This window comes from Leucoraja erinacea, chromosome 5 (genome assembly GCF_028641065.1).
Source record: "Leucoraja erinacea ecotype New England chromosome 5, Leri_hhj_1, whole genome shotgun sequence".
Lineage (NCBI taxonomy): Eukaryota > Metazoa > Chordata > Chondrichthyes > Rajiformes > Rajidae > Leucoraja > Leucoraja erinaceus.
The window spans coordinates 8,124,628-8,137,861 of record NC_073381.1 but is presented as its reverse complement, the minus strand read 5'-3'; the positions used below and the strand labels follow the sequence as shown (position 1 = coordinate 8,137,861).

The 13,234-nt window shown below is 45.4% G+C and overlaps 1 protein-coding gene across 2 annotated transcripts in view; it reads left to right on the top strand.

Moving 5' to 3' along the window:
- The window catches only part of LOC129696915 (glutamate receptor ionotropic, kainate 2), a 589,849-nt gene that overhangs the window by 89,875 nt on the left and 486,740 nt on the right, over positions 1-13,234 (top strand). The gene's annotated exons all lie outside the window — the stretch shown is intronic.

Genomic DNA, 13,234 nt, shown 5'->3' with positions numbered 1-13,234 from the left:
GATGTTGCATGCAAATCACGTGTCGTCATGCCGTCTGGTGAGCGTGACGTTATTAGCGTTCCACGCGGAGCACGGTGATGTAACCATGTGTCACCACATGATACGCGTGAGACGTTGGGATGCAGCATGCGATGTCAAGGCATCAGCGTGTGTAAGCGATACGTCAAGCGGGTGGCGTGCGTGGATTTCGTACAGAACGAAATCCTGGAGCGCCACGGGATGCTGCGCGCAACTCCACACTCTTCCACGCCTCTCCATGCGCCCGTCCCGTGCTATCCACACGCTACCCGTGCGTCATAACGCGTCGACCTATTTTACATAAGTCGCGTAAGTGAGGCGCAAATGACGGCCAAGTGGGACGGGGCCTTAACTAGGTTTAGGAGCCATTTCACAGTCCCATCTGTAACTGGCCACCAAGACATGTTGCAGCCGTCACCTCCATCCGGTCACCCCGTGAACTGTTGTCCCTCTCCTCGCCCGGCCCGCCTTCAACCTTCGTGTGGCGTGGGGGTCACGGAAGGTAAAACCCCCTGGGTTCTTTCAACCGTCCCTTGTCCAGCGCCCACCGCTGTCACCAACACCCTCCAACAATGAGAATACTATAGATGAATACTATCAAGCCGAACACAACTGCTGTGAAGAGAAGATACCAGAGCGCTGTGCAGAGCATAGCTTTCGGCATTGTCGAGTCGTAGAGTCATAGAGTGATACAGCGTGGAATCAGGGCCCTCCGCCCAGTTTGCCCACACCGGCTGACATGTCCCAGCTACACCACTGTAATAGCCCTGTCCCACGGTGCAAGTTCATTCCAAGAGCTCTCCCGAGTTAAAAAAAAAAGAAACTCGTGGAAGCACGTAGATTGTACGTAGCGGGTACGTCGGAGCTCGGGGACGTCTCTTAGCGGCTCGCAACGCTAACGGCAAGTACGGCGACAGATGGCACAATGGGCTAAGTGTTTGGCTGGCGACCGGAAGGTAACCGGTTCGAATCCCGCTTGGAGTGCATACTGTCGTTGTGTCCTTGGGGCAAGACACTTCACCCACCTTTGCCTGTGTGTAAATGTAATGTAATTATGTGAAGCACTTTGGGGTCAATGCAAGTTGACTAAAAATGTGCTATAAAAATAAGATTATTAATATTATTATTACTTGGGATACGCGGTAAGCTCGGGAAGACTCGTGAAGATTTTTCCCCAGGTTGAAAAATGTCCACGAGAGCCCCGAGTACCTACGAGCGGCCATAACAGTAAATCTCCTTGTTTGAATCAGGACAAACTCGGGAGAACTCTTGAATGAACTCATACCGTGGGACAGGGCTTTAACAGATCCAGAGAAAAAGTCCAATGTCTGCAGTGAGGCAGGTTGGAGAACCGTGACTTTACTCCAGCTTAAGGAAGGACCGTTCAGAGATCTCATAACTGAGGGGAAGAAGCTGTTCCTGAGTCTGGTCATATGTGCTTTAAAACCTTTGTAACCTTTGCCTGGCAAAAGCGGAGAGAAGGAATGACCTCTTGCCTGATGGGAGAGGGTAGAAGAGAGAGTGACTGAGGTGAGACTAGTCTTCGCTTATGCTGCTGGCCTTGCCGAGGCAGTGTGATGTGTGGTTGGAGTCAATGGAAGGGAGGTTGGTTGGCGTGATGCTCTGAGCTGCGTCCACAGTACTTCGTTTCTTTCCATTAGCTTCAACTGGTTATCCTGCAGTTCCACTCCCACTGTCACCTCCACTGTTCTCTGCGGACCCACTAATCGCAGCGCGGAAGGCCTCCGGTTTCCAAGCACTTAAACCTCCTGCAAGTCGAAACAGGTTAAAACCAACAGGGCAAGCTGGGTGATGAGTGTAACTCAGCAGGTGAAGGCAGCTGCAAGCAGAGTAACATGCCCAAGGCAGCTGGAGTTATAGCTGAACAGCGGGCCCATTCTGTAGCACCGTCCCTTGGGAAGGGCAGAAGTAGGATCAGTTCCCGGCTTCTGAGCGACTGAGCAGAGCTTGTTAAATGTCAGATGTTCCGCGGCGCAGACCCTTTTTTAAATGCGATGAAACCCCAGATGCATTTGGCAGTGCATATCAGGGGTCTCCATGTAGCTGAGAGAGAGACCAGTGGCTATGTCAGGCATCATCTCTGGAGGATATTGATGTTTCAGGTCGGGACCTTTCTTCACAGTCTTAAGAAGGGTTCCAATCCAAAATGTTGTCTATCCATGTCCTCCACGGATGATGACTGACCCGCTGAGTTACTGCAGTACTTTGTGCTTTTATTTGTGTACCAGCATTTGCAGTTCCTTTTGGCTGCCCGTGTCATTCATGTGGCACCCCTGGGGTGATATCCTTTCCCTTGTTTGAGCAGTGTCCCCTCAGGATTGAGCCTCTCAACATCCAGCAACAGATGGACCCATGTTTATAAACATGGCCCATCTCTCACTGCCGAAACTGACATTAGATGGTTGGACTCACCCTGACGATGATTGTCCAACCCACTTCAAACAAATGGTGGTAAAATGAACTCTTGCCATTTCTAGTTCATTAAGGACTTTCCCACTTGGAGAATTTTTTTCGGCGACTGCCAGCGTTATTGACTGGCGTATCAGGGTCGCTGAAAGATTTTGAACATTTCAAAATCTAGCGGCGACAAGAAAAATGATGCGACACTTGAAGAAACACCGCACGTCAAAACGTCATCACGTCGCGTCACACCGCATTACGCCATGACTTTTTAGGTGACCTGATAGGTCAGTCAATGATGCCGGCAGTCGCCGAAACAATCGTCGTGGGCCCTTAATTTCGTAATTCATAGAAGCAGAATTAGGCCATTCGGCTCATCGAATCTACTCCGCCATTCTTCATGGCTGATCTATTTTTTTCATCCCAACCCCATTCACCTGCCTTCTCCCCCATAAACCCTGACACCCGTACTAATCAAGAACCGGTCAAAAATACCCAATGACTTGGCCTCCACAGTGCTCGGTGGCAATGAATTCTACAGATTCACCACCCTCTCACCAAAGACTTTCCTCCTCATCTCCTTCCTAAAGGAACGTCCTTTTATTCTGAGGCTGTGCCATCTGGTCCTCAACTCTCCCACTAGTGGAAATATCCTCTCCACCCACTCTATCCAGGCCTTTCATTTTTCAGTAATTTTCAATTAGATCCCTCTAAACCCCAGTGAAGCCCAGAGCTGTCTATCAAGAATGCACAACATTTTCCTAACCTTGCGCTTCCAAATGATTATTTTGTGAGGGTTTGGTCGTTTGGCTGGATTCACTGACGTTACCACTGTGAAACCCATCTGACCACATTGATCGAAGCCTCTCGGGGAATATACGACATGAAGGCAAACAAATCATTCATTCTCCGCGGGCTGAAGGAAATAGTCTAAGCTTTAGTACCGTGTCAAGGTTCAAACTGTTTGCCTGCGGACTCTGTTCAAAGACAGCAATGCTAAAATGTTAAGTAAGTGGAAAGGGACTGGCTTGCTTTTTAAATATTTAATTACATTTCTCGTCTGTAAGTAAACAGTGTGCTGCAAGTGTAATTGTACATGAAACTTACATACGTTCTGGAGTTGCACTCAAATTGCTTCCTCACAAAAGGTTTCGCTTTGACAAGGCCAGTCGACATTAACATCTATGTTACTTTGACCTTTCTCATGCATTTTCATATGACTATTGCTCGTGTTAATCCTGGCTAAATTGGAGCAGCTAGGACTTCAAAATGGAGCTAAGTTTCAGGGTTGCTGGGAGATTTGGTCAAATTGGAATTGCTCTCTGCAGAGCTGGGACAAGCTGCAAAGAGGTGTCAGAGTGTCTAGAGCTTAGATACAATTTGCGAGCAAAGAATGGGAATATCTGAAAACCCTGTCAATTAGGTGCAAAATGCATAGAATGGAGTGGATGGCTGCAAACCAGAAATACACCTTGTAAATTGTAAATAATGTTGCAGAGTTTGACTTTGCCAAGTGTTGATTGGATGAGGTATTGAGGCTTGTCTGGGTTTTCTGTAAATCAGGTTAAATGTTTCTAAGTTGGCTTCCTTACGAAGTCCATTTTGAATACAATACAGGCTGTTGTATCATTGGGTTAGGGGAATGCCTGTTATGTATGGGGTTAATCGATATCTGTAATTGGGTTATTAAGAGACCACCCCCATGTGGTTTGGCCCCTCGAGGTCCTGGGCCATAAACCGCGACCACAAGGTGCGTTACCACGAGGCTCAATATCGATCTTCTGGGAGAGCGCTTTGGACTGCGTGAACTTCTGGAGTGTCTCTGTCTGAGCGAGGCCTAGAGGGCTTGAACAGGCAGATACAAGGATCAAACCCGCTGTGGGAAAGGTATAGTAGCAGAGCTGTGATGCGCTTTTGTTAAAATAAAATATAGTTGTTTGAAGTGCTTGATTCGGTGTTTTTACTGAAACTAGACTGGGAGGGGGGGGGGGGGGGGGGGGGGGGGGCTTAGAAATGAGCCATTGTCACTCAGAGCAGCAGAATTATGTTGTCTATTTTTGCAGTACTGAACTGTTACTAAAGAAAGGTGACATTTAAATTAATCAGGACTTCCCAAGCATTTTATATCCAACAAATAGTTTGATCTGCAGTTAATATTGTCTTGTAAAGAACGACTGTTCAGTTCAGTTCAGTTTAGTTTATTGTCACGTGTACCGAGGTACAATGAAAAGCTTTTGTTGCGTGCTAACCAGCCAGTGGAAAGACAATACATGATTACAATTGAGCCATTTACAGTGTAGAAACATGATAAGGGAATGACGTTTAGTGCAAGATCAAGCCAGTGAAGTCCGATCAAAGATAGTCCAAGGGTCACCAATAATAGTTCAGGATTGCTCTCTGGTTGTGGTAGGATGATTCAGTTGCCTGATAACAGCTGGGAAGAATCTGTCCCTGAATCTGGAGGTGTGCGTTTTCACACTTCTATATCTTTTACCTGATGGGAGAGGGGAGAAGAGAGAGTGGCCAGGGTGTTACAGGCTCTTGATGATGCTGCTGGCCTTGCTGAGGCAGCGTGAGGCATAAATGGAGTCAAAGGTTTCAAAGGTTTTCAAGGTCTTTTATTGTCACGTGTAACAATTAAGGTACTGTGATATTCGTAAGTCCACACAACCATATTAAAAAAAGCAACAAGACACACAACTACATAAAAGTTAGCATAATCATCCACCACAGCGGATTCCCCACATTCCTCACTGTGATGAAAGGCAATAAAGTTGAATCTTCTTCCCTCATTTTTCTCCCGCGCTCGGGGCATTCGAATCATCTGTCGGGGCGATCGAAACTCCCGCAGCCGGCAGTTGAAGCCCCCGCGTTGGGCCGATCAAAGCTCCCACGGCAGGGCGGTCGAAGCTCCTACGGCTTGGGGCTCCCGAAGTCGGTCTCCTATCTGGGACCGCGAGCTCCACGATGTTAAAGTCTGCATGCTCCCACGGTTGGAGCTCCTGAAGTCGATCTCCAGCAAAGGCCTGCAGCTCCTCGATGTTAGGCCGCATGCGGACGGAGGTACGATACGGAAAAACATCGCAACTCCTTCGAGGTAAGAGATTAAAAAAAGTTTCCTCCACCCCCACATAAAACAAGCTAAAAACACTAAAACATTCATTGAACACATACTAAAGAAGAAAGGGGCAGACAGACTGTTGGCGAGACAGCCATTGCTGGCGCCACCCGGTGGTTTCTGAAGAAGGGGGGTTGGATTGTGTGATGGTCTGGGCTGCGTCCACAATTCGCTCCAATTCCTTGCGGTCTTGGATGGAGTTGTTCCCAAGTCAAGCTGTGATGCACCCCGATAAATTGCTTTCTCTTGTGCATCTGTAGAAGTTGGTGAGAGTTGTTGGGGACAGCGGGCATTTCACTCAGACAATTTTCCACACACATTTGTGTGCAAAATTGTGTGCGGGCAGCATGGTGGTGCAGCGGTAGAGTTACTGCCTCACAGCACCAGAGACCCGGGTTCGATCCTGACTATGGGCGTCTGTCTGTACATAGTTTGTACGTTCTCCCCGTGACCGCATGGGTTTCCCTCGGGTGTTCCGGTTTGTCCCACACTCCAAGGGCTTGTTGGATTGGAGGTTAATTGTCATCTGAAAAATGTCCCTAGTGTGTAGGAAGTGGGTGAGAAAGTAGGATAACATAGAGCAAGTATAAATGGTTGACATGGACTCGATGGGCCGAAGGGCCTGTTCCCATCCTGTATTTCTAAACTAAACCAAACAACGCTAAGAGTGGTCCAAATACTATTTTAAATTCTTGTGCCCTACTTTATGACAAATCTACACTAGTAATAACACAGAGATACTAAATCTAAAGCAATATATCATCAATCATGGAAATTAATTACATTTGGTAGGTCAAATATTTATCTTCCTCCGAAAAATATGTTTATTTGATTATGAGGCCATTTCTCTCTTCTCTTGTCCTTTGTTAACAAGCAAATCAGTACCACAATGTTTCAGTACCACAATGTTCGTTATTTGCTGCCTATTTAACACAAGACAGATAAACCTGCTGGATGTTTAAACGCAGAAACCTATTATCAAATATCAGAAGGTCCTATTTATTGCTTGCTCTGTTCTCTCAGCCATGTGGCATCTCTGGAGCCATCAATCCAGAAGGACTGAGTCCACTCCCATCTCATTGCCAATTCTAATTCTAATTCTAGGTCTCTGGGCCACACCTAATCTCTCTTGTGATGAGGTGCTATGTTGATGTTTCATTGGCACCATAAACATTAATGCTTTGTATGATATGGAACTGGATTTACCTCATAGATAACAAAACAATTCCAATTTCAGAATGTTTTTCTCCTTGGCAAAATTAGATCAGGGCGAAGATATTCGGTGGCGATTTATTGCCGTGCCTTTTAGCCTGATTTACACGAATATATATCACCACTCTTTCTGTTATCGTGGCTACACTGTAAAAGTCCGAGGTGCTTTAAAGGTGATAAATAATTATAGATGTAGAGGATCATTGTTAACCCCTGAAGGAATGGTCTGGACGTTTGTCGAGTGTGTAATTGTAGTTAAGATTACCAAATCTTTTCTGTCAGAGCGTTGTTAAATTTCAAGATCTATTGTGTTTGCTGCCAGTCATGCCAAATCTGTAGGGATATACTGCTGCTGCCAACCCAGTCACTAGATGTTGCTCTGGAACCTCACTCTGCCTTTTGGAGAATGAGAACTTTAGTGTGGCACAGTGGCGCAGTGGAAGAGTTGCTGCCACACAGCGTCGAGACCTGGGTTTGATCCTGACTACGGGTGCTGTCTGTACGGGACATATACATTCACCCTGTGACCGCGTGGGTTTTGTCCAAATGCTCCAGCTTCCTCCAAAGACGTACAGGTTTGAAAATGCATTGGCTTGGTATAGACAATAGCAGGAGTAGGCCATTCGGCCCTTTGAGCCAGCACTGCCATTCACTGTGATCATAGCTGATCATCCACACTTCGTACCCCGTTCCTGCCTTCTCCCCATGACTCCGCTATCTTTAAGAGGTCCATCCAACTCTCTCTTGAAAGCATACAGAGAATTGGACTCCACTACCTTCTGAGGCAGAGAATTCCACAGATTCACAACCCTCTGTGTGAAAAAGTTTTTCCTCATCTCTGTTCTAAACGGCTTACCACTTATTCTTAAACTGTGGCCCCTGGTTCTGGACTCCCCCAACATCGGGAACATGTTTCCTGCCTCTATCGTGTCCAAACCGTTAATAATTTTATATGTTTCAATATGATCCCCTCCCATCCTCCTAAATTCCAGAGTATACAAGCCCAGCCGTTCCAATCTATCAACATATGACAGCCACGCCATCCCGGGAATGAACCTGGTGAACCTACGCTGCACTCCCTCAATAGCAAGAATGTCCTTCCTCAAATTTGGAGACCAAAACTGCACACAATACTCCAGGTGTGATCTCACAATTGTAAATTGTCACTAATATGTGTAGGGTAGCGTTAATGTGCGGGGATCGCTAGTCGGCGCGGACTCGGTGAGCCGAAGGATCTGTTTCCACGCTGTATCGCTGAACGAATCTAAACCAACCGGGAGAAAAAGCTCTAATATCCCCTCATTCACTCAGATATAGTAGGGCTCAGGAGAGTCATTACAAATCAGACCTCTTGATCTCGTCCTGGTAGAAATCTCCCAGGGATTCCGATGTCACTATGAAATCAACCAAAATCATTGCACTGCGCCATTTCAGGAAAAGAAAACGTGTCATCCTTCAGAAGATTTTAGACAGTAATCAACTCAGAAATGAAGTGCAAGTATAGTCGCATTTGGGGAAAAGAGCTGTGTGGAGTAAAAGAGACAGAGAATGTGCTGCAGAAAGTCAGACAGATTCTGGTTTATTGCACTCTCAGTCACTGGCAGATTTCTATTGGAAACCTTGCGATAATTTACTGTTGTGACACCGGAGATGATTTGCTACCTTTTGGAATGCATCCCGGGCTGAAATTGCATTCAACTGATGCAATCTGCTGAGCACTATAACCAGAATTGAATGAGTGTAGACTCCGCGGCAGACGCGCCAGCGAGACGCCGTACGTCACCTGCCGCCCTGCTTTGACAATTGCTAAGAAAAACATACCTCATCGGCAACAAAGAGAAGCGTCCAAAATTATCCCTTTGGTTTGTTTAGAGATACAGCGTGGAAACGCCTTTATCCCACTGAGTCCGCGCTGACCAGCGATCACCCAGACACTAATTCCATATGATGTTGATTTCGCATCTAGTTTACTTTAGTTTGTTGTCACATGCACCGAGATACAGTAAAAAAGCTTTTCGTTCCTAAGTTTATGGTCACAAGTTATAGGAGCACAAATAGGCCATTCGGCCTATCAAGTCTACTCCGCCATTCAATCATGGCCGATCTATCTTTCCCTCTCAGCTCCATTCTCCTGCCTTCTCCCCATAACCCCTGACATCCGTACTTATCAGGAATCTATCATCATCATCCTTTATTGTCATCTTGCAAAGCAACAGTTGTACAGTGCACAATGAGAAGACGTTTCCCAGGGAATACCGGAGCATCGCACATGAAACTTAAAACATTTCACGCATAAAATAAAAACAATTAAAAAAAAAAAAAAAAAAAAAAAAAATCCCTGCCGTAAAAAAATATCGATTGACTTGGCCTCCACAGCCTTCTGTGGCAATTAATTCCGATTGTTGCGTGCTAACCAGCCAGCAGAATGACAACACATGATTACAATCGAGTCATCCATAGTGTACGGATAAAGGATGCGGTTGTTGGAATAGAGGTTTAAAAGAGTGGAGCGTTTGTAAAGGGTGATGGCAGATCCACTTCCGTGATCGGCACACAAATAGTCGCCTGGCTCGGGCGCCATCTTGGAACAATTTACATAACCCAATTAACCTACAAATGAAATGTGAATCCGTGGGACCTGGAGAAGACCCACATGGTCACAGGGAGAATATGCAAACTCCGTACAGACAGCAGGTGTAGTCAGGATCGAACCTGGGTCTCTGGCAAGGTGAGGCAGCAGCTCTATCACTGCCCCACCACGCCGGCTTTAACAGGTCTCTGAAACAGTAGGCATTTAAACCAGCAGTGTTAGCGGTGAAATTCTCTTTAGTTCCCCTCAGGGGCAGGACTCCAATAAATTGCCAATTAAAATGAACATTTTGTGATATGAGCTTTTTATTTTCTTTTATGATGCAGTCATATAATTTAAATTAAAGCAATGGTATTTTTGTAGTAAAAGGGTAATTTTACCGAGTATTCAGTGGTGGTGATTAGCATCATACAACACATGCAAAGGACATTAATGGCCAGGGAATCATCTCCTCCTGCATTATGTAGATGATAAACACGGCTCTACAAAATCATTTCTGAATTCTATAATTTAGAATTTAACCCCAGTGCACAGTTAACTACGGCTATTGATGAGTGACCATCAAAGAAAGACACAAAATACTGGAGTAACTCAGCGGGTCAGACAGCATCTCTTGAGAAAAGGAATAGGTGATGTTTTGGGTTGAGACCCTTCTTTAGGCCGAAGAATCTGAAGCCGAGTCTGAAGATGGGTCTCGGCCCGAAACATCAACTATTCCTTTTCTCCAGAGATGCTGCCTGACCCGCTGAGTTACTCCAACTTTTTGTATCTATCTTCCGTTTAAACCAGCATCTGCAGTTCCTTCCTACACAGTGCCCATCATAGGATTTGTATTTGATTCAGACAGAGTTTGACGACACTGGGCCCTATTCACCGGTGTTCAGAAGGATGAGCGGGTACCTCATTAAAAACCTACCGTATAGTGAAAGGCCTGGATAGAGTGGGTGTGAAGAGGATGTTACCACTAGTGGGAGAGACTAGGACCAGAGGACATAGCCTCAGAATAAAATGATCTCCCTTTAGAAAGGAGATGAGGAGGATGTTCTTAAGTCAGATGGTGCAAATCTATGGAATTCATTGCAACAGATGGCTGTGTAAGCCAAGTCAGTGGATATTTTTACTGTTGAGATTGCCAGATTCTTGATTAGTGCAGGTGTCAGGGGTTATGGGGAGAAGGCAGGAGAATGGGCTTGAGAGGGAGAGATAGATCAGCCATGATTGAATGGCGGAGTGGACTTAATGGGCCAAATGGCCTAGTTCTGCTCAGAGAACTTATGAATATGAACTAAAATAATTACTGAGCTCCTCTCTTCAATTCTGGTTTCATCTGGATAATGGACGTTTAACTGTGAATATCTATGTAACTATGATGGGGAACAGAAAATAATCGACTAAGAAATGAACCGAACATGAATTGCTGAACCTACTCAGAACAGAAGACATAAAGTGATGGAGTAACTCAGCGGGTCAGGCAGCATCTCTGGAGAACATAGATAGGTGTTGTTTTTGGTCAGGAGAAGGTTCTGACCTGAAATGTCACCTCTACATTATCTCCAGAGATGCTGCCTGTCCTGCTGAGTTACTCCACCACTTTAGAAACATAGAAACCTAGAAAATAGGTGCAGGACGAGGCCATTCGGTCCTTCGAGCCAGCACCACCATTCATTGTGACCATGGCTGATCGTCCCCTATCAATAACCTGTGCCTGCCTTCTCCCCATTTGTGTCCTATTTTTGTAAACAAGCATCTGCAATTCCTTGTTTCTACTAAGAACTGGTCAGATTCAGCAAGCATTCCTCTTGTTCCTTAGACCAGCCTCGGAGGCAATGTTCAATTCTTGCAGCATTGTACTATTGAGCTCAAGCACTGGAATCATTGCAACATTTAATTTATTGTCACGTGCACCGAGGTCGATGCTGCATGGTAACCAGTCAATTGAAAGGCAATACATGATTACAATCGAGCCATTTACAGTGTGCAGATACACGAGAAGGGAATAACATTTAGTGCAAGGTAAAGCCAGCAAAGTCCGATCAAGGATAGTCCGAGAGTCACCACTGAGATATAGTTGTTCAGGACTGCTCTCTGGTTGTGGTAGGATGATTCAATTAGACGATAGACAACAGACAATAGGTGCAGCATCTATGGAACGAAGGAAATAAGCGAAATTCTTCCTGGTACATTTGTTTGTGTGAACAATCATGTACAATGCATAATGTGATGATCACAACAGCAATAGAGTCTCTCAAGAGGCAGAGGTTGTACAGCTGCAGATTCCAGGCAGGCAACTTCCAAACTATTTCAACCGCGTCTTGTGCTGCTCAGAATCAGATGCAGGCCAAATCCCTTTGGAATCTAAACATCAGTACTTGTGCAGAATTATACTGTTGACATCAGGCATCAGACATCATCCCATCAGGCAAAAGGTACAGAAGTGTACAGCTGTTATCATGCAAGGAAGGAACGGGGTACTGATTGGGGATGATCAGCCATGATCACATTGAATGGCGGTGCTGGCTTGAGGGGCCGAATGGCCTACTCCTGCACCTATTGTCTATTGTCTATGATCTAAACGAAACGTCACCCATCTCTTTTCTCCAGAGATGCTGCATGTCTCGCTGAGTTACTCCAGCATTGTGTGTCTATCTTCAGTGTAAATCAGTATCTGCAGTTCCTTTCCACACAAGTTCAATGATAGCTTATTCCCAGCAACCCATCAGGTTCATGATCAGTACACAACACTAACTAAACCAGAACTATCGGCTGTTTATGGTTGGATGAAGAACTTATCGGATTTTTTAACTGGTATTACGATTACTAATTAATTGACTATTTTCCAATTTACTTGCTATCTTGGAGTATCATGTTTATAGGCCTGTTATGCTGCTGCAAGTAGGAATTTCATAGTCCAGTTGACTGTACAGATGATAATTAAACTGTCCTAACTTGACTCTTCTGTGATTTTGGAAAGTCACATTATCCAGATTTAATTGGATTTGAGATATGGAGAATTGTTGCCGATATTCTTGTTATTGACTTAAAGAAGTTCTGTATATAGAGTCAGAGTCATTGAGCTCCACAGCATGGAAATAGGGCCTTTGGCCCATCTTGCCCACAACACCCAACATGCCCCTTCTACACTAATCCCACCTGCCTGTATTTGGCCCATATCCCTTTAAACCTGTCCTATCCATGTACCTGTCTAAATGTTTCTTAAACGTTGTGATAGTCCCTGCCTCAACTGCCTCCTCTGGCAGCTCATTCCATACACCACCCTTTGTGTTAAAAATTTACCCCTCAGATTCCTAATAAATCTTTCGAATGGTATGTTAGCTTTCATTGCAAAAGGATTTGAGTATAGGAGCAGGGAGGTTCTACTGCAGTTGTACAGGGTCTTGGTGAGACCACACCTGGAGTATTGCGTACAGTTTTGGTCTCCAAATCTGAGGAAGGACATTATTGCCATAGAGGGGGTGCAGAGAAGGTTCACCAGACTGATTCCTGGGATGTCAGGACTGTCTTATGAAGAAAGACTGGATAGATCTGGTTTATACTCTCTAGAATTTAGGAGATTGAGAGGGGATCTTATAGAAACTTACAAAATTCTTAAGGGGTTGGACAGGCTAGATACAGGAAGATTGTTCCCGATGTTGGGGAAGTCCAGGACAAGGGGTCACAGCTTAAGGATAAGGGGGAAATCCTTTAAAACCGAGATGAGAAGAACTTTTTTCACACAGAGAGTGGTGAATCTCTGGAACTCTCTGCCACAGAAGGTAGTTGAGGCCAGCTCATTGGCTATATTTAAGAGGGAGTTAGATGTGGCCCTTCTGGCTAAGGGGATCAGGGGGTATGGAGAGAAGGCAGGTACGGGATAC